This window comes from Scyliorhinus canicula, chromosome 9 (assembly GCF_902713615.1).
Source record: "Scyliorhinus canicula chromosome 9, sScyCan1.1, whole genome shotgun sequence".
Lineage (NCBI taxonomy): Eukaryota > Metazoa > Chordata > Chondrichthyes > Carcharhiniformes > Scyliorhinidae > Scyliorhinus > Scyliorhinus canicula.
In genome coordinates, this window is record NC_052154.1 from 15,667,575 (window position 1) to 15,687,690 (window position 20,116).

A 20,116-nucleotide genomic window follows, 5' to 3' on the forward strand; every position below is an offset into this window, starting at 1 on the left:
TGAACACACTTAACGACCCAGTCTCTACTGCCCTGTCCGGTAACGAATTCAACAAATTCTCTACCCCTGAGAGAAGAAATCCCTCCTCATCTCTGTCTTAAATTGGCAACCCCCTAAACTGAGACTCCCACAAGAGGGAACATTCAGCATCTACCCTGTCAAGCCGCTTGAAAATCCTATATGTTTCAATAAGGTCGCCTCTTATTCTTCTAAACTCCAATGAGTACAGGTCCAACCTACTTAAAACCTCTCCTCATAAGAAAGTCCATACCAGAGATCAACTGAATGAACCTTCTCTGGACTGCCATCAATTGCAGTCTACCTTTCCTCAGATAAGAAGACCGAAACATTTCACAGTATTCTAGGTGCAGTCTAACTAGTGCCTTGCAGAGTTTTAAAAAGACTTCCCTATTTTTATACCCCATTCACTTTGAAATAGAGGCCGATATTAAATTTATCTTCCTTATTGCCCTCTGAACGTGCATGCTATCATTTTGTGATTTATGCACTAGGACCCCCCCCCCCCCCCCCCGATCCGTCTGTGCTGCAGCTTTCTGCAGTCTTTATCTATTTAAATAATATTCAGCTCCTTTATTCTTCCTACCAAAGAGCATAGCTTCATATTTTCCTACATTAAATTCCATCTGTCAAGATTTTTCCCACTCACCGAACCTGTCTTATATGTCTCTGTAGACACTTTGGGTGGGATTCTCCCGCAGTCGGGCAGCGAAGGGCCAGCGCGAGAAAACAGGGGGTGTCTTCTCTGCGCCGGCCATGGTGGAGCCCTACAGAGGCAGAAGGAAGAAGTGCCCCCTTCTCGCGGGCCAGGCCACCGTGGGGGAGCCCCCCCAGGGCTGTATACCCCCCCTCACCCCCAGGGACTGCACCAGCCGGCCTATCAGCCAGGTCCCGCCATGTGGGACCATGTCCATTACACGCCGGTGGGACTGGCCAAAAACCGACGGCCACTCGGCCCATCGGGGCCTGGAGAATTGCCGGAGGGACCGCTGCCAAGGTGCCTGACTGGCGCAGCGTGATCCCGGCCCCCGCCTGAAAACCTGCACTGGAGAATACGGCAGCCGGCGTGACGGGACTCACGCTGCCTCCTGGGGATTCTCCAAGCCGGCGGGGGGGGGGGGGGGGGGTCGGAGAATCCTGTCCTTTGTGTCATTCTCATCACTTGCCTTCCCACGTAGTTTGGTGTCATCTACAAACTTGTCAAAGTTCACTTACCTCGTCCAAGTCATTTGTATATTGTAAATAATTGTGGTGCTAGCACAGATTCCTGTGGCACTCCACTAGTTGCAGGTTGTCATCCTGAAAATGCCCCTCTTATCCAAATTTCCCGTCTTCTAACAGTTAACCAATTCTCTATTCATGCTAATATGTTGCCCCCAACACCAGGGGCTCTTAACTTATTAAGTGGTCTTTTGGCTGGTACCTTATCAAACACTTGTTGGAAATTCATGTATATTACATCTACAAGATCCCCCTAATCGATCCTACTCGCTACCGCCTCAAAGAATTATCATAAGTTTCTCAGGTATGATTTCCCCTTCATGAAGCCATGCTGACTCCGTTTGATTATATTATGCATTTCTAAATGCTCTGCTATTACATCCCCATTTTCCCAATGACGGATTTTAAGCTAACTGGCTTATAGCTACCTGCTTTCTGTCCCCACCCCCCCCCCCCCCCACGCCCTTTTTGAATAAGGGTGTTAAACATTGTCAGTTTTACAGTCGTGGGATGCAACCCATCAGGTCCAGGGAACATATTGGACTAGTTTCCCTCGTACATTTTCTCTAGTGATAGTTATTATATTTATTCCCCCCCCCCGCCATTCCCATTTTTTGGATATTATTAGTATCTTCCACTGTGAAGGCTGCCACAAAGTATTTGTCTAACTCCTCTGCCATTTCCTGGTAACCATTATTGTTTCCTCACATTCTCTAAGAGGCCTATGTTCACTTTGGCCTCTCTCTTCCTTTTTATTTATTTAAAGAAACTCCTGCTGTCCATTTTTATATCACTTGCCAGTTTACCCTCATGGTTTATCCTCTCCCTCGATTCTTTTTTTTGGGTCATCTTTTTTTGGTTTTTAAAACTTTCCCAATCCTCTGGCTTACCACTGATCATTGCCATATTGTATGATTTTTTTCTTTCTTTCAGTTTAATACTGTACTTAACTTCCTTTGATAGCCACTCTGGCTGCGGATACGGGGCTCCGCACATCCGGTCGGGGGTCCGCACATGTGTGCGGCCTATGGCAGCTGCCCCTTGCGACATGGCTGGGGGAGCGATCGGGCAGCATTGATCCGCGGGTGCACACGATCTGGGGGGGGGCCTACATTTTCCATGACCGCCCGCAGTTCGAGTCCGCCATGTCGTAAGGGGCAGCCGCCACAGGCCGCAGCTGCGAGAAGCACTCTGGGACCCTGCTAACCCCCTACAGGTAGGAGAATCGCTCAGGACTTTCTTAAGGAAAGTCCAGAGTGAAATGCCTGCGTTTTGACGCTGGCGTGGGGATGTAGCCCCATTTTTGGAGCATCCCGCTCCTTAACCTTTTCAAACCTAGGTGAAACACGGAGGTCTTGGAGACTTGGACTTTTATGCGGAGAGTTAGGGGTTGCTGCGTAGAAAGCGTTATTTGGAACAAAAGTGCAAACCAGGGGTGGAACGTAACGGGGCAGCATTTTACGGTGCCACTGACGTCTGGAGTTTTTAATGGCTTGCCACAGTTGCGCAACCCCACCCCGAACCATGATGGGGGCTGCAAGATTTCACTCCAGGCTTCATCGGAACAGATTCAGTGAGGGGGGGTTCTCAGAATTCTGAGGAACCAAGGAGGCCAAAAATAAATGAAATTGACTCGGAGTGAGTTGCAAACAATAAGTAGGATAGCAGATGGTAAAACAAAATGATGTTGTGTTCAATTCCTCCATTTTTCCTTTTCACTCTCTTTACAGTGACATTTACCCTTTATTGCTCACTTGCAAAAGTGGATATTTCCATGATGCGACGCTGAAATGCGCTCGCTGTGGGCGCTGTAAGGATTAGTAAAAACATTTTCGAAGATTGCTTCATATTTGACCAGGGGGTGAGTGCCTCGCTGCCAACCCAGCATCTGTTTCCCATCCTTAATTCCTTAATTGCCCGAGAGAAGGTGGTAGTGGTGAGCTGCCTTCTCAAACTGTTGCAGTTCATGTGGTGTAGGTACATCCACAGTGGGAGTTCCAGAATTCTGACCTAGCGATAGCGAGGGAACACTTTATAGTTCCAAGTCAGGATGGGGTGTGACTTGGAGGGAAACCTGCGGGTGGTGGTGTTCCCGTGAATCTGCTACCTTTGTTCTTCTAGGTGTTGGAAGTTGTAGGTTTGGAAAGAGCTGTCTAAGGAACCTTGATAAGTTAGTGCAATGCACCTTGTAGATGGTACACAGTGCTTCTACTGTGTGTCGCTAGTGGAGGGAGAATATGTCAGGTACTAGTCTTGGGTGTTGACTGTGACAACTGGTGACACATAGCAGGTATCAAGTGCATTAGGTCAATTACCAGCAATATAATGACTACTCTGCTATGTTAAAAGCACATGAATATCCTACAGTATTTATGCAGTTACAGGAGCAGTTATTGCTGTTTTATTCAGAAGGATAAATAGTTGGCTGGAGCTTTGCAACTACGATCATCTTTGGTGTATTTCCAAGTTTTAATGTCAGACTTTTTTTCTGTTTTCTTGGGGCAGCTGACTTCGAAACAGTTCTAGCCCTCTAAGCTTATCAGACTATTGATTTCTCTTTTACTGGAACCCATGACTTAAAAATGTTCATTTTAAGCCCTTCTCTGTTGCATGCAGTATATATGCCTGTAGCATCTATCTCTGTCTCTTAGACCCTCTACTTGATGAAGAACCAACTACAGCATATATCTAACGTAAAATCTAAGATCTTACAGTTTCTTTATTGTCTAGAATTGATTTCAACCTGGTGATCAGTTAGATAGTTTATTGTCTAAATCAGTCTTATCCTTTGGCTCTGAAAAGGATGCAACTCGTTAATTAAAATTCATTCATTAGTGTGGGTGTATTGTCGATACAATGATGAGTTAATTTCTTCTCCCCATCTCAGATGTCTCTTGAGGGGTAAGTCAAAGTATGCTGAAACAGTGGTGTCTAACCCGTAGATCACTTGTTTGGCTGGATAACAGTTCTGTCCATAAAAATCAGCATCTCTGGAAGTGGTTGGCCCATTACAACTTCATTCAATTATTTCCACTCTCATTATTTATCTTTTAAGGCGCATCGCATCCCGAGTGCATACGTGAAGTAAATGAGATCTTCCTTCATTTTTATGGCCTACTTTCTCTCGGCGAGTCGTTCAGTGCTGCTCTGCTTCCAGTTCATCAAAGAAAAACCTTGCGCCTGTGTTGAACCTTTCCTGTTCTCGGGATGTCCCGAAGCCATGGCTAACTAGCGGAGTTAAGGATGGCGTGCGATTAAATGGAGACCTTTGCAATGTTGTCAAAAGTAGTGGTAAGCCTGAGGATGGTTTTAGAAATCGGCAGGGGGTGACCAAGGAAAAGGAACTTCAGGGGTCCGCATACGCAGATCACAGGAAGCTAACATGCAGTCTTAAGAAGGCAAATGGTGTCAGAGGCTTTATTACAAGGGGTTTTGAATACACGAGTAGTGATGTCTTTCTGAAATCACAAAGGACATTGGTGAGAACACACCAGGAGTATTGTGCACAGTTTTTGTCTCTTTGCTAAAGAAGACTATACTTGATTCGAATGGGTGCGGGAAAGGGTTCACTGGATTAATTCCTGGGAGTTGTTTTCTGAGAGAGATTGAATAGAATGGGCCGGTAGCCTCTGGAGTTTGGAAGAATGAGAGGTGACTTTATTGAAATGTATGAAATTCTTAGAAAGCTAGACGGGGTCGGGGCTCAGAGGCTGTTTCCTCGGGTTGGAAGTCGAAGGACTAGGAGTCATCACTATCAGGAGAAGGTATCATTTGTGTTGTATGTTCAGTCGGCCTCACAAAGAATTTCTGATTCTTGTTTGGTTGAACATTAACCGTCTGTTGATAACATATAACTATGAACACATACACAGGATATAGCCCAAGCTGTGTGTTGGCTCCATGCTTGCTTCTACACCCGTCTCTGTCCAGTCCACTTGTCTTGGGTAATGTACCTTTTTACAGCAGCACACTGTGGGGGGTACTGTTTCCCAGTTCCACATTCGTCCTGGCTATACCACAATTTAGAGCTGAGATGAGGAGAATTATTTTCACTGAGGGGGTTGTGAATCCTTGGAATTCTGTACCCTAAAGAATTGCGGATGTTAAGTCACTGAGTACATTCAAGGCTGGGATTGATAGATTTTTTGGACTAAGGAAATCAAGGGATCTGTGGAAAGAGTGGGAAATTGAAGTTCATGTAGAAGTGGTTTCTGGGCAGCACGGTAGCAGAAGTGGATAGCACTGTGGCTTCACAACGCCAGGGTCCCAGTTTCGATTCCCCACTGGGTCACTGTCGGTGCGGAGTCTGCACGTTCTCCCCGCGTCTGCGTGGGTTTCCTCCGGGTGCTCCGGTTTCCTCTTGCGGGTTAGCTGGATAGGGCACGATAAATTGCTCTCAGTGACCAAAACGGTTAGGAGGGGTTATTGGGTTACGGGGATAGGGTGAGGGCTTAAGTGGGTCGGTACAGACTCGATGGGCCGAATGGCCTCCTTCTGCACTGTATGTTCTATGTTCTAGATCACGATCCAGTGAATGGTTAAGCAGGCTTGAGGGACCATATGGCTTAAACCTGCTCCTATTTCTTATTATCTTGTGTTCAAAGCACTTCGCAGCCTGCCATAACGTATGAAAGCACAGCGGCCAATTTGCACATCACAAGGGCCCCCCGGACAGCACTGAGATAATTATCCAGATAATGGTCATAATAAGAAATGACCTGTTTTAGTGGCATTGCTTGAGGGATACATTTGGGCAGGACACAGTGAAGGCCCCACCTCCTTTATACGAATATTGTCACAAAATCATTTTTTTCCATCTGTTAGGGCAGAGTCGGCCTTTGTTTAGCATCTCATCCAACAGGCATCGGGATTCCACTGATCGCTTGCTTTGTGAGCATTACTTATCAATGAGAGACAGCTTGGCTCCAAGCAAAATCAAATGACAATTTTGCAGCTTGGTATTAGGGGTGGTGTCAACAGCAATTTCAATTTTTATATCTTCAATAAAGTAGTTGTGATTGGTGTGGCCATGCCCATTTTCTTTTTAAAGACATAAATCCGACTAAATGACAACCACTTTGGAAGAAAAAGTAATTTTCGCTGTTGCCTGTAATGTGTATGTTTGCCTCAGTGTCATCTTTACAAAGCGATTGGGGTTTGGCTATTGCCCAGGTGAAGGCAGCAGCCGTTCCTGCTTTTCGTCACATCCGTTGGCCACGGGCGGCCCGTCAGCTCAGTGGTTAGCACTGTTGCTTCACAGCACCAGGGTCCCAGGTTCGATTCCCGGCTTGGGACACTGTCTGTGTGGAGTCTGCACGTTCTCCCCGTGTCTGCGTGGGTTTCCTCCGGGTGCTCCGGTTTCCTCCCATAAGTCCCGAAAGACGTGCTTGTCAGGTGAATTGGACATTCTGAATTCTCCCTCTGTGTACGCGAACAGGCGATGGAATGTGGCGACTAGGGGCTTTTCAAATCATTGCAGTGTTGATGTAAGCCTACTTGTGACAATAATAAAAATTATTATGTCTTGGCTCGTGGTCTTTCTAGGAATGTTATTGTGGCGGTTTGCGACTTTGAAGATATTGAGTGACCCACTATCCCAAGTGATTGTGGATGGGTGTGATCAGGCTATAATTTCTCCCAGAGATGTGGCAGGGGCCAGGATGTTCAGTGTGTTACTGTCCTAAGCAACAGTAGCCTCTGGGATCCATGCTCCAGCGGTGCCACCGATTATGGCCATTGCACGATCATGTCTCAAGATTCCTTAATTAATTCCACCCCACCCTGCCCCCAAAACCCTGGAGTATCCAGAGAAGCATTTCTCTGTGGCTACACGGATACGTGACTGGCAATCCTTCAAACTCCTACTCCGAACTTGCGAGGCCGTAACCTCCTTTTTAAACACTGCTTCTGTTGTGGCAATGTTTTTGTGATTGAGGGCACGCGTTTGTTACTGTGAGTAAGTAGAGGCAGCAAGATCTGACAAGAAGAGGGTGCTGCTGGCCTTTATCTGAGAGGAAATCCTCTAGTTTTACCCTTCCCTTGACATTCTCATGCCCATTAATGTCCCCATTGGTCTGGTAAAATGGAAATGAGAGCTAGTATTGCCCAGAATGAATTTCAGTTCTAGTAATGCCTTTCTATCATGGAGAAATTTGTTTTAAGGTGCTGCACCCGACTTATGAATCTGATCTAACGAGTCTCACAGTAAATGTAGATACATCTTACCTTACACGATTGGTAAATTGACGACTAGAGGGCATACGTCTTCAGGCCATTTTTTCAAGCCATCAGCAGGCTGCCCACATGGGTTCTGAGTGCGACCCATAAGACATTTTGTTGACTGTAACCCACGCGCGGGGTTGCCACATTTCGCTGATTTCCATCCCCGTAGCTTTTTTCCTCCCGGTGCGAGTGAAGTGATTGGCACGTACACCAAGGGCAGGTGAAATGAGGAGCCTGCTGATTGCTCACAACATTGACTGTGAGAGTCGTGCATTCCCTCTGTATCCAAAATGTTAATAGTTATTTTGTTTTTCCCATTTGAAATTGAGAGTCCAATTAATATGTGAATGATTAAGCTTTTTATGTAAATTATTAGCTGGTTTAGCTCAGTGGGCTAGACAGCTGGTTTGTAATGCAGAACAAGGCTAGCAGCGCAGGTTCAATTCCCGTACCAGCCTCCCCGAGCAGACGCCGGAATGTGGCGACTAGGGGCTTTTCACAGTAACTTATGACAATAAAAGATTATTATTATGATGATGAAATATTCGGCCTGTATTAAATGTAGTTATTCATGAGGTCATGGTTAGTGAACAAACCCAATTTGCGGCCCACTGAGATGAAGGAGGGCCTCTCATGGGGTCCACTCACCAGCCCAGGTTGCCCATCACTGACCTAGAACGTCACAGCAGAAACAATGGTGGGTCATACAGACACTGTGGTGCTTTTTAAAGGGGCCCTGTCTCCATCAAAGTGTGCGGAGCCAGCTTGTGTCTGCTGCAATGTAACAATGCATGGTAGGCCTCGTAGCCTGTCTGTCTCAGGCAGGATAAGATTACGGCAATGTTTGGGATCAGGGAAGCAGGAGGTGAGTCCCAAGTTCTTATGCAACACTGGGCTGGCAATGCATACTGGCCAACATTTATCCCATAACCGATCAGCAAAAGCCGATCTGCTGTTTGTGGGAGCTTGCTACCTATAAATTGGTTGCTCCTTTTCTTACCTTGCGACAGCGACTAACTTCAACAGTTTGTCATTGGCTCTTAATCACTTTGAGACATCCTAAGATTGCGATAGGCGCTATATAAATGCAAGGCATTCTTTTTAACTTGGGCAGCTGCTTAGCATGTGGTCTCCAGGTAAATGTCCTGCTTGCATTGGCACACAAATCCTGTGCAGTCTCTCCCTACCTCAGCTGCCAGAGAGCCCTTTTACCAGTTTGTCTTCTGTTGGATGAGCGTCGTCAGCAGCTTGGGACATCCTGGGGCCATGACAGGTGCTATAGCAATGCAAAATCCCTTGTCTTTATCTTTGATCATGATGTCACCTGAAGAAGGAGCCGTGCTCCGAAAGCTCGTGTTTGAAACAAACCTGTTGGACTTTAACCTGGTGTTGTAAGACTTCTTACTGCTTTATCTTTGATGAAACAGCTGTGCCAGTAGTTACACTCCACACGAGCCCTCACACACCTTTCTTCATTTCACTCCTGTAACGTATCCATCTAACCCTTTCTCCATCTTATGTGTGCTTATCGAAATCCCCATTAAATGTATCTATGCAGCTTGCCTCACCAACACACTCCGTGCTAAATCACACTCTCAGTAAAGAGTTACTTTTCGGAAAAGAAACAATTTCATTCATGGACGTGGGCCGAACTGGCTGGTCTGGCATTTGTTGCCCATCCCTAATTGCCTTTGAACTGTGTGGTTTGCTGGGTCATTTCAGAGTCAGCCACATTGGTGTGGCTCTGGAGTCACATGTGGGCCAGACCAGGTAAGGACGGCATATTTCCCTTCCCGAAAGAAGATTAGTTTCACAGATGGGTTTTTAACGACAATAAAAGCAGAAAATATTGGAACATCAATGAAGAGAGTGAGGGAAGAGTTAATGTTCGAGGGTTTTCTTCAGCTGGCAGATGGAATACAATGTTGACAAATGTGAGGTTATCCATTTCGGTAGGAATAACAGCAAAAGGGACTATTATTTAAATGATAAAATATTAAGGCATGCTGCTTGTGCAGAGAGACCTGGGTGTGCTTGTGCATGAGTCGCAGAAAGTTGGTTTACAGGTGCAACAGGTGATTAAGAAGGCGAATGGAATTTTGTCCTTCATTGCTAGAGGGATGGAGTTTAAGACTAGGGAGGTTATGCTGCAATTGTATAAGGTGTTAGTGAGGCCACACCTGGAGTATTGTGTTCAGTTTTGGTCACCTTACCTGAGAAAGGACGTACTGGCGCTGGAGGGTGTGCAGAGGAGGTTCACTAGGTTAATCCCAGAGCTGAAGGGGTTGGATTACGAGGAGAGGTTGAGTAGACTGGGATTGTACTCGTTGGAATTTAGAAGGATGAGGGGGGATCTTATAGAAATATTTAAAATTATGAAGGGGATGGGATAGATGCGGGCAGGTTGTTTCCACTAGCGGGTGAAAGCAGAATGAGGGGACATAACCTCAAAATAAGGGGAAGTAGATTTAGGACTGAGTTTAGGAGGAACTTCTTCACCCAAAGGGTTGTGAATCTATGGAATTCCTTGCCCAGTGAAGCAGCAGAGGCTCCTTCATTAAATGTTTTTAAGATAAGGATAGATAGTTTTTTGAAGAATTAAGGGTTATGGTGTTCGGGCCGGAAAGTGGAGCTGAGTCCACAAAAGATCAGCTGTGATCTCATTGAATGGCGGAGCAGGCTCGAGGGGCCAGATGGCCTACTCCTGCTCCTAGTTCTTATGTTCTCCAGTGCTTAAGTTAGAATTGGAGCTTTAATTGTTTAATAGACCACACTTATTGTTTGATCGACTGCACATATCTACCCATCATTATTTGAGGAGCGTCAACCCTCTAACCAATGGAAGAATGAAGTTACCAAATGGACACGGGTTATGTCCTGGCCCAAGAAAAAACAGGGAATGGGCTTGGCACTTTCGCAACTGTACACAAGCAAATTAAGACACAAAGGGCTGGATTCTCCGCCCCGCCACATTTCTGCCTCGACCCGCCGGCGGGATTCTCCGTTACGCTGGCCGGTCAATGGGGTTCCCCATTGTGGGGCAGCCCCACGCCGTCGGGAAACCCCCGGGCGCCGGCAAAAGGCCGAATCCCGCCGGCGGAGAATCCAGCCCAAGGTTTTCTCAGAATTAAAGCCGGAGCTTTAAACTCAGATGAAGGTTTGGATACATTATTAACTTTCGTGCATAAGATTTAAAAAAAGGATGATTGATTAAGTGCTAATGAGGCCTGGACAGATTTTGGCGAATTTACAAGGTCGGAGGATATCTCCAGAGAAGATCACATAATGGAATTCAGCAGTCTGTATACAAGGCTGCAAATATTCCGACCGGAAATTCCTCGATCTGTGCTGGCGTTCAAGTTATTGGACTGTGCTAATGTTACAAAGATGGACAGGCTTCTTGTTTGGACGGGAGTTAAATTTACAGAAAGACACAACCCTGCAAGAACAAATGTCAGAGGCTCTGAAAAAACGCTGGTGGGCAAACATTCCTCCCCGGCAGCCTTCATGTTACAAATGGTCCGATCAGCAATGAGACAGACCAAGGAAGACACGATGTTAACGGGATAGCGAGATGGTCTGGAAACTGGCCGCAAACGTCAATACGAAAGACGATTAATAACTAAAAATAACGAGGACAGAAACGCCGTTGGCAACCGTGGCAGGAGGAATGAATTGGAAAGTTTCAACAGAACAATGAAGCCCATAGATGCCCAGGGTGTCGTCAATCAGTGTTTTAGGTGTGAGTCAAATTCCATTAGACTATACACTGTCCCAAGCGATATAATAGGGTGTTTGAAACAAAACATGAAAAAGAAGAAGAGGAAGATGTTAAGCAAAGACAGTGCATTGTCATAGTAACGAGAAGTTTCAGTCTGGTGATGGAGGTGCTGGTCGCAGAGTCCTTCGATTGTGCCGTATTAGATAGCAGATTTCAATAAATTTACAGTGCAGAAGGAGGTCATTCGGCCCATCAAGTCTGCACCGGCCCTTGGAAAGAGAACCCTACTCAAGCTCACACCTCCACCCTATCCCTGTAACCCCATCCAACCTTTTTGAACACTAAGGGCAATTTAGCATGGCCAATCCACCTAACCTGCCGTCCTTGGACTGTGGGAGAAAACCGGAGCACCCGGAGGAAACCCACGCAGACACGGGGAGAACGTGCAGACTCCGCACAGACAGTGACCCAGCCGGGAATCAAACCTAGGACCCTGGAGTTGTACATAAGAACATAAGAAATAGGAGCAGGAGTAGGCCATCTGGCCCCTCGAGCCTGCTCCGCCATTCAATGAGATCATGGCTGATCTTTTGTGGACTCAGCTCCACTTTCCGGCCCGAACACCATAACCCTTAATCCCTTTATTCTTCAAAAAACTATCTATCTTTACCTTAAAAACATGTAATGAAGGAGCCTCAACTGCTTCACTGGGCAAGGAATTCCATAGATTCACAACCCTTTGGGTGAAGAAGTTCCTCCTAAACTCAGTTCTAAATCTACTTCCCCTTATTTTGAGGCTATGCCCCCTAGTTCTGCTGTCACCCGCCAGTGGAAACAACCTGCCCGCATCTATCCTATCTATTCCCTTCATAATTTTAAATGTTTCTATAAGATCCCCCCTCATCCTTCTAAATTCCAACGAGTACAGTCCCAGTCTACTCAACCTCTCCTCATAATCCAACCCCTTCAGCTCTGGGATTAACCTAGTGAATCTCCTCTGCACACCCTCCAGCGCCAGTACGTCCTTTCTCAAGTAAGGAGACCAAAACTGAACACAATACTCCAGGTGTGGCCGCACTAACACCTTATACAATTGCAACATAACCTCCCTAGTCTTAAACTCCATCCCTCTAGCAATGAAGGACAAAATTCCATTTGCCTTCTTAATCACCTGTTGCACTTGTAAACCAACCTTCTGTGACTCATGCACTAGCACACCCAAGTCTCTCTGAACAGCGGCATGCTTTAATATTTTATCGTTTAAATAATAATCCCGTTTGCTGTTATTCCTACCAAAATGGATAACCTCACATTTGTCAACATTGTATTCCATCTGCCAGACCCGACCCCATTCACTTAACCTATCCAAATCCCTCTGCAGACTTCCAGTATCCTCTGCACTTTTCGCTTTACCACTCATCTTAGTGTCATCTGCAAACTTGGACACATTGCCCTTGGTCCCCAACTCCAAATCATCAATGTAAATTGTGAACAATTGTGGGCCCAACACGGATCCCTGAGGGACACCACTAGCTACTGATTGCCAACCAGAGAAACACCCATTTATCCCAACTCTTTGCTTTCTATTAATTAACCAATCCTCTATCCATGCTACTACTTTACCCTTAATGCCATGCATCTTTATCTTATGCAGCAACCTTTTGTGTGGCACCTTGTCAAAGGCTTTCTGGAAATCCAGATATACCACATCCATCGGCTCCCCGTTATCTACTGCACTGGTAATGTCCTCAAAAAATTCCACTAAATTAGTTAGGCACGACCTGCCTTTTACGAACCCATGCTGCGTCTGCCCAATGGGACAATTTCTATCCAGATGCCTCGCAATTTCTTCCTTGATGATAGATTCCAGCATCTTCCCTATTACCGAAGTTAAACTCACTGGCCTATAATTTCCTGCTTTCTGCCTACCTCCTTTTTTAAACAGTGGTGTCACGTTTGCTAATTTCCAATCCACCGGGACCACCCCAGAGTCTAGTGAATTTCGGTAAATTATCACTAGTGCATCTGCAATTTCCCTAGCCATCTCTTTTAGCACTCTGGGATGCATTCCATCAGGGCCAGGAGACTTGTCTACCTTTAGCCCCATTAGCTTGCCCATCACTCCCTCCTTAGTGATAACAATCGTCTCAAGGTCCTCACCTGTCATAGCCTCATTTCTATCAGTCACTGGCATGTTATTTGTGTCTTCCACTGTGAAGACCGACCCAAAAAACCTGTTCAGTTCCTCAGCCATTTCCTCATTTCCCATTATTAAAACTCCCTTCTCATCCTCTAAAGGACCAATATTTACCTTAGCCACTCTTTTTTGTCTTATATATTTGTAAAACCTTTTACTGTCTGTTTTTATATTCTGAGCAAGTTTACTCTCATACTCTATCTTACTCTTCTTTATAGCTTTTTTAGTAGCTTTCTGTTGCCCCCTAAAGATTTCCCAGTCCTCTAATCTCCCAGCAATCTTTGCCACTTTATATGCTTTTTCCTTCAATTTGATACTCTCCCTTATTTCCTTAGATATCCACGGTCCATTTTCCCTCTTTCTTCCGTCCTTCCTTTTTGTTGGTATAAACCTTTGCTGAGCACTGTGAAAAATCGCTTGGAAGGTTCTCCACTGTTCCTCAACTGTTCCACCATAAAGTCTTAGCTCCCAGTCTACCTTAGCTAGTTCTTCTCTCATCCCCTTGTAATCTCCCTTGTTTAAACACAAAACACTAGTATTTGATTTTACTTTCTCACCCTCCATCTGTATTTTAAATTCCACCATATTGTGATCGCTCCTTCCGAGAGGATCCCTAACTATGAGATCATGAATCAATCCTGTCTCATTACACGGGACAAGATCCAGGACCGCTTGTTCCCTCGTAGGTTCCATCACATACTGTTCTAGGAAACTATCGCGGATACATTCTATAAACTCCTCCTCACGGTTGCCCTGACCGACCTGGTTAAACCAATCGACATGTAGATTAAAATCCCCCATGATAACTGCTGTACCATTTCTACATGCATCAGTTATTTCTTTGTTTATTGCCTGCCCCACCATCTCGTTACTATTTGGTGGCCGATAGACTACTCCTATCAGTGACTTTTTCGCCTTACTATTCCTGATTTCCACCCAAATGGATTCAACCTTATCCTCCATAGCACCGATGTCATCCCTTACTATTGCCCGGATGTCATCCTTAAATAACAGAGCAACACCACCTCCCTTACCATCCACTCTGTCCTTCCGAATAGTTTGATACCCTCGGATATTTAACTCCCAGTCGTGACCATCCTTTAACCATGTTTCAGTAATGGCCACTAAATCATAGTCCTTCACGATGATTTGTGCCACCAACTCATTTACTTTATTCCGAATACTACGAGCATTCAGGTAAAGTACACTTATGTTGGTTTTTTTACCTCTGTTTTGAATCTTAACATCTCCAGTTTTATTCCTTTTGTTATTACTGGGCCTATTCACTGTGCTCCCCTCAGTCACTGTACCTTGTACTGTCGCCCTTATGGATTTCTGACTATGTCTTCTCTGCCTTGCCCTTTTCCCCTTACTTCCTTTTGTTTCTGTCCCTGTTTTACTACCTTCCAACTTCCAGCATTGGTTCCCATCCCCCTGCCACATTAGTTTAAACCCTCCCCAACAGCTCTAGAAAACACCCCCCCTAGGACATCGGTTCCAGTCCTGCCCAAGTGCAGACCGTCCGGTTTGTACTGGTCCCACCTCCCCCAGAACCGGTCCCAATGCCCCAGGAATTTGAATCCCTCCCTCTTGCACCATCTCTCGAGCCACGCATTCATCCTATCTATCCTGACATTCCTACTCTGACTAGCTCGTGGCACTGGTAGCAATCCTGAGATTATTACCTTTGAGGTCCTACTTTTTAGTTTAACTCCTAACTCCCTGAATTCCGCTTGTAGGACCTCATCCCGTTTTTTACCTATATCGTTGGTGCCTATGTGCACCACGACAGCTGGCTGTTCACCCTCCCCCCCCTAGAATGTCCTGCAGCCGCTCCGAGACATCCTTGACCCTTGCACCAGGGAGGCAACATACCATCCTGGAGTCTCGAGTTGTGTAGCAACTGTGCTAACCACTGTGCTACCGTGCCGTCCCTGCTTGCAAAGTACCATTAGCATGAGAGAACAGGATGTACATCTACAGAATGTGGAACGGACTGGCTGAGATGTTACCTGGACATTTTAGTAACAAAGATCGGAACAAGGTTAAGGAATTTGAAAGTTCCACGAGTTTCAGATTTGGAGATAATAATTCCCTTAAATCGCAGAAAGGAGTTGTGATTCTTTGTAAAATTGCCAAAAAGAATAATTTTATTCACAAGGGTGTCGTTTCCAGCTAAATGTCTTTATCATTGAGCCGACCATCGATGAAGAAAGCACATATGAAACTTGACATGGAAAATTACAGGGCCATCGTATTTGGAAAAACTGTGGGCTTACAATTTACACAGGCTGGAGACTATTGTATCCTGTAAATGAATCCTAATATTTCTTGTAAATAATTTTTTTTGAATTTATAGTACTCAATTTTTATTTCCAATTAAGGGCCAATTCAACGTGGCCAATCCACCTACTCTGCACATCTTTGGGTTGTGGGGGTGAGACCCACGCAGACACGGGGAGAATGTGCAAATTCCACACGGACAGTGACCCGGGGCCGGGATCGATCCCGGGTCCGCAGCGCCGTGAGGCAGCAGTGCTAGCCACTGTGCTGGTCCTGTGAAAAAATTAAGTAAGTACCGTTAGCATCCGAGAACAGGAGTCGAGAGAACAAACAGCCCATCCACCTTCTCAAAGATTAAAAGCTTTGCTCAGGGATGAGGGTATAAGAGGTGGAGAATACATCAAATTTATAGAACAGACAGCGACCGATGTAAGAAACACAGAGGAGCACCATTACGACCTATAGTGAGTATGTCCTCAATGACAGGTTTTAATGAAGTGGCTATGGATCTTAAGGTGTGGAGTAAAGAAAAGAACGTTTTCATTTGTAGACTTGGCAACGAGGTTTAGTCAGTGGATCATTATACATAGTGAAGAAAATAATTGTGGAATAGAATTGTGGAAAAATGGATAGCGATCAGACTGGGGCCATCGGCAAAGTTTCTCACTGATAATAAGGGGGAATTTGCCAGTGATGAATTTCGGGATATGTGTGAGAAAGTGGACATAACAGTTACGAATGCAGCTGCAGAAAGCCCATTTAGTAACGAGGTGTCTGAGAGAAATCATGCTGTGATATGTCATGTGAGAGTACCTTTAAGAAATGGGTCTTTAAGAAATGGGTGTTTATCTGTGATGTCAGAGTGTGGGTGGAGCTGGGCTGTCTGCTTTACTTGCGTTTTTGAGCAGGCTGCTACAGAGTGAGTTTTTAGTTTTGTTTTCAGAGAGAAGAGCTGCAGTGAAAGGCAGCAGATGTGCATGGATCTCTCTACAAGCTAAAGGGTGTTCATTTGGGTGATTTCAAAGAGATAACTGCTCTCATCAGAGAATTTAAACCTGATCTCTGTGTTAAAAAGGGTATTTTGTCTTCTGGGTGTTGTTTGGGAATTTATTGAGGGTTATCTATCGAGTGCTGTATTCTTTGGGGATTTATTGGTGTTGATAGTTAAGATGTTTACTGTGGGTTTATAAAGTGTGAACTGGTTTCATAAATAAACATTGTTTTCATTTAAACGTACTGTAACTCTCTGTTGAATAACACCTGTTGAATAAGGCCCGTGTGTTCCCCATAACCACAATAAATTCAAAGTTAAGGGTCAGGTGAACTCCGTGATACACTTTGGGGTTCTCTAAACCCTGGACCTTAACAGAGAGATGAAATGTTTTGCAAAATTTTGGCAGATAGGCCAGATTGTAAATTAACTTCGGATTTAGCATGGGTGTTAAATCACGCCCAGTATCTCTGCAGGCTGCAAAAACCCATTAACTCCCCAGGTACTTCCCCAGGCAAACCACATTGCATTAGCCCAGACTGATAAACACATTCCTTGCCAATTTCACCTGCTGTTTCCAAGAAGCTAAACAAAATCCATTTTGAACAAACACATTCTAACCTCAGGCTTTTAACCCTTAAATTGCCCACAACATTTATAATCCAATTTTCCTGACATCTTCGAATCGTCACACAGGATAAAGGGAAGAAGGTTAGGCCCATGGATTGGGAACATGAAGCATAAAAATGGAGGGCACAGAAACATAGTGTCAGTACGGACAGTAGGTAAACCTGTGAACATGGCCACAGGAAGACATCAGGAGCTGTTGAAAGAACATAGAATCATAGAATTTACAGTGCAGAAGGAGGCCATTCAGCCCATCGAGTCTGCACCGGCTCTTGGAAAGAGCACTCTACCCAAGGTCACACGTCCACTCTATCCCCATAACCCAGTAACCCCACCCAACGCTAAGGGCAATTTTGGACACTAAGGGCAATTTAGCATGGCCAATCCACCTAACCTGCACATCTTTGGACTGTGGGAGGAAACCGGAGCACCCGGAGGAAACCCACGCACACACGGGGAGGATGTGCAGACTCCGCACAGACAGTGACCCAAGCCGGAATTGAACCTGGGACCCTGGAGCTGTGTAGCGATTGTGCTATCCACTATGCTACCATGCTGCCCATCTCATAGTAGGAAGGGGAGCAGTAGCAGTCCGGAATGAAATTTAAGGCAGGATAGAGGCCGCAGCTTAACAAGGTCAAGAAAAGTGGTACAGACTAGAAATGCTACAAGGAGCATAAACCTATTTGATCGAGAGGTCTTTGTGACTTCCAACAAATTAGATGATAAATTAATTAAAAATGCAAAACAGCAATAACTGCAAAGTTGTACAGAATTTGGGGTGTCCACAGAGGTCCTAGATAGGAGTCAATGAGTTTTATCTCACAGATGGATATGAATGGAGAATGTGGGTCCTGATGGAACTTATGAGGCCAAAGCCTTCTAAGTGGTGGCACAAGGTTTTTGTGATTCACCAATGCCAGGAAAGGTTATTTTGAAGATCTTCTTGGCTTTGTTAGCCACAAATGCTTGGGAATGCAAGTTAAAGCTGCATTCTTACAGGGACCACTTCAAAGAGAAATGTTTCTTCATCCTCCCAAAGAGGCACCAAACACAAATGGTAACCCTGGAAGTTAAATAAATGTATATATGGGTTGAATGATGCCTCCAGAGTTTGGTGTTTCTCAGTGAGGTCGGCTTTGTCAAAGTTGGGCTGTCCTCAGTTGAAAGCAGACCCTGCAATGTTTTATTGGCACCACGGAGGGAAATTTTCAGGCCTCTTCATGGTGCATGTAGATAATGTTTTGTGGGGTGGTAGGAGTGAATTTGAAAATACTGCTATTAACGGGCTGAGAACGGAGGTCAAGATTGGAAGTGAGGCCTCTGGTGTATTCAATACACTGGGTTAGAAATCGGGCGGAGTAGTTGCATGTCACTCCCTACATCACCAGCCTTACTTGGAGGATATTAATCCCGTAGCAATTTCTCATGGTCGGGCCTCACAAAAGGATAAGGCGACTTCTAAAGACCAACTGCGATGTTTAATTGGGCAGCTGAATAGGTTTGTTTGACAAACCAGGCCGGGCGGCAGTTTGATATTTAGAACTGAGAACTAAAATGAACAATCCTAAAGTTGAAGAATTTTTTCGAGCAAACAAAACATTGGTGGAATTATAATTCTGTGTTTTGAAAATTCCTACCTTTAGGATATATCAGACAACTGAAATTGATGTTTATAGTGATGCATCTCATGCTAATCTCTAATGGTTTTCTAGTGGGGGAGGATTTATAATTTTTCTCCAGGGGAAAAAAGTTAATGTTACCCTTTGGCATGGGAAACTAAAAAGATGCGAAGAGTGGTAAAAAGTACATTGGCAGAATTTGCCCAAGTGACACTTGCCCCAGTGGAGGCAGTAAATATGGCATTTTTCAATATCCAGGATACTGACTGAAGTTTTAAATGGAACAGGCCATTCTGGAACAGTACCTATAGAGTGTCACATAGACAATCAACGGAATTCTCCGGTCTGCCAGCCACGTTTTCCTGCACAGCGCGCCCTCACCAGCAGAGGGTTGATAGCAGTTACCAATTGTTTGACTGTCTGATGAAAAAAAAGGTCTAGCTCAAAGTTATTATAAAGTGTTAAGGAGAGGTGTCTTGTTAGCACTGCTGCCTAACGGCGCCACGGTCCCAGGTCTCTGTCTGTGTGGAGTTTGCACATTCTTCCCGTGTCTGCGTGGGTCTCGCCCCCACAATCCAAAGATGTGCAGTGTAGGTGAATTGGCCATGCTAAATTGCCCCTTAATTGGGGAAAAAAGAATTGGGTACTCTTAAAAAAAAAAAAAAATTTCAAAGAGGTGTGTCTTTTCCTTTAAGGAAGAGAACATGATTATTAATTATGAATGGGTGTATTTATTGTAGAAAAGAAAATATATACAATTGCGTTATGGAAATACACATCAAACTTGATTTTTTTTTCTAAAGAGGGGGAACCTGTTAGGAAAGAGTTAATGTTCTCTAGTGTTTAAGTTAAAATTGGAGCTTTAATTGTTTAATAGACCATACTTATTGTTTGATCGACTGAACATATTTACAAAGAGGATACAGGTGGAACGGAGGTATGGTTGGAGCAGTGATTGTTGAACACAATAAACTTGGAGTTGAAGAAATCAACTCGCTAGTTCTTATCATAGTGTTACCATTACTGTTACCAGTAACAGAGAGAACGGAGCTAACGTTTTAAGTCTAGATGACTCTTCATCAAAGGTTTTTACAATAATTGACAGTGGTTTCAGGGGCATCATTGGACTTTTACCTCCAGAATTTCATTGAATTCAAATGTCACCATCAGCCACGGTGAGATTTGAACCCAGGACCACTGAGCATGCCTTGGGT

The 20,116-nt window shown here is 44.9% G+C and overlaps 1 protein-coding gene across 1 annotated transcript in view; it reads left to right on the plus strand.

Moving 5' to 3' along the window:
- The window catches only part of LOC119971106 (chromodomain Y-like protein 2), a 156,290-nt gene that overhangs the window by 72,779 nt on the left and 63,395 nt on the right, over positions 1 to 20,116 (plus strand). The gene's annotated exons all lie outside the window — the stretch shown is intronic.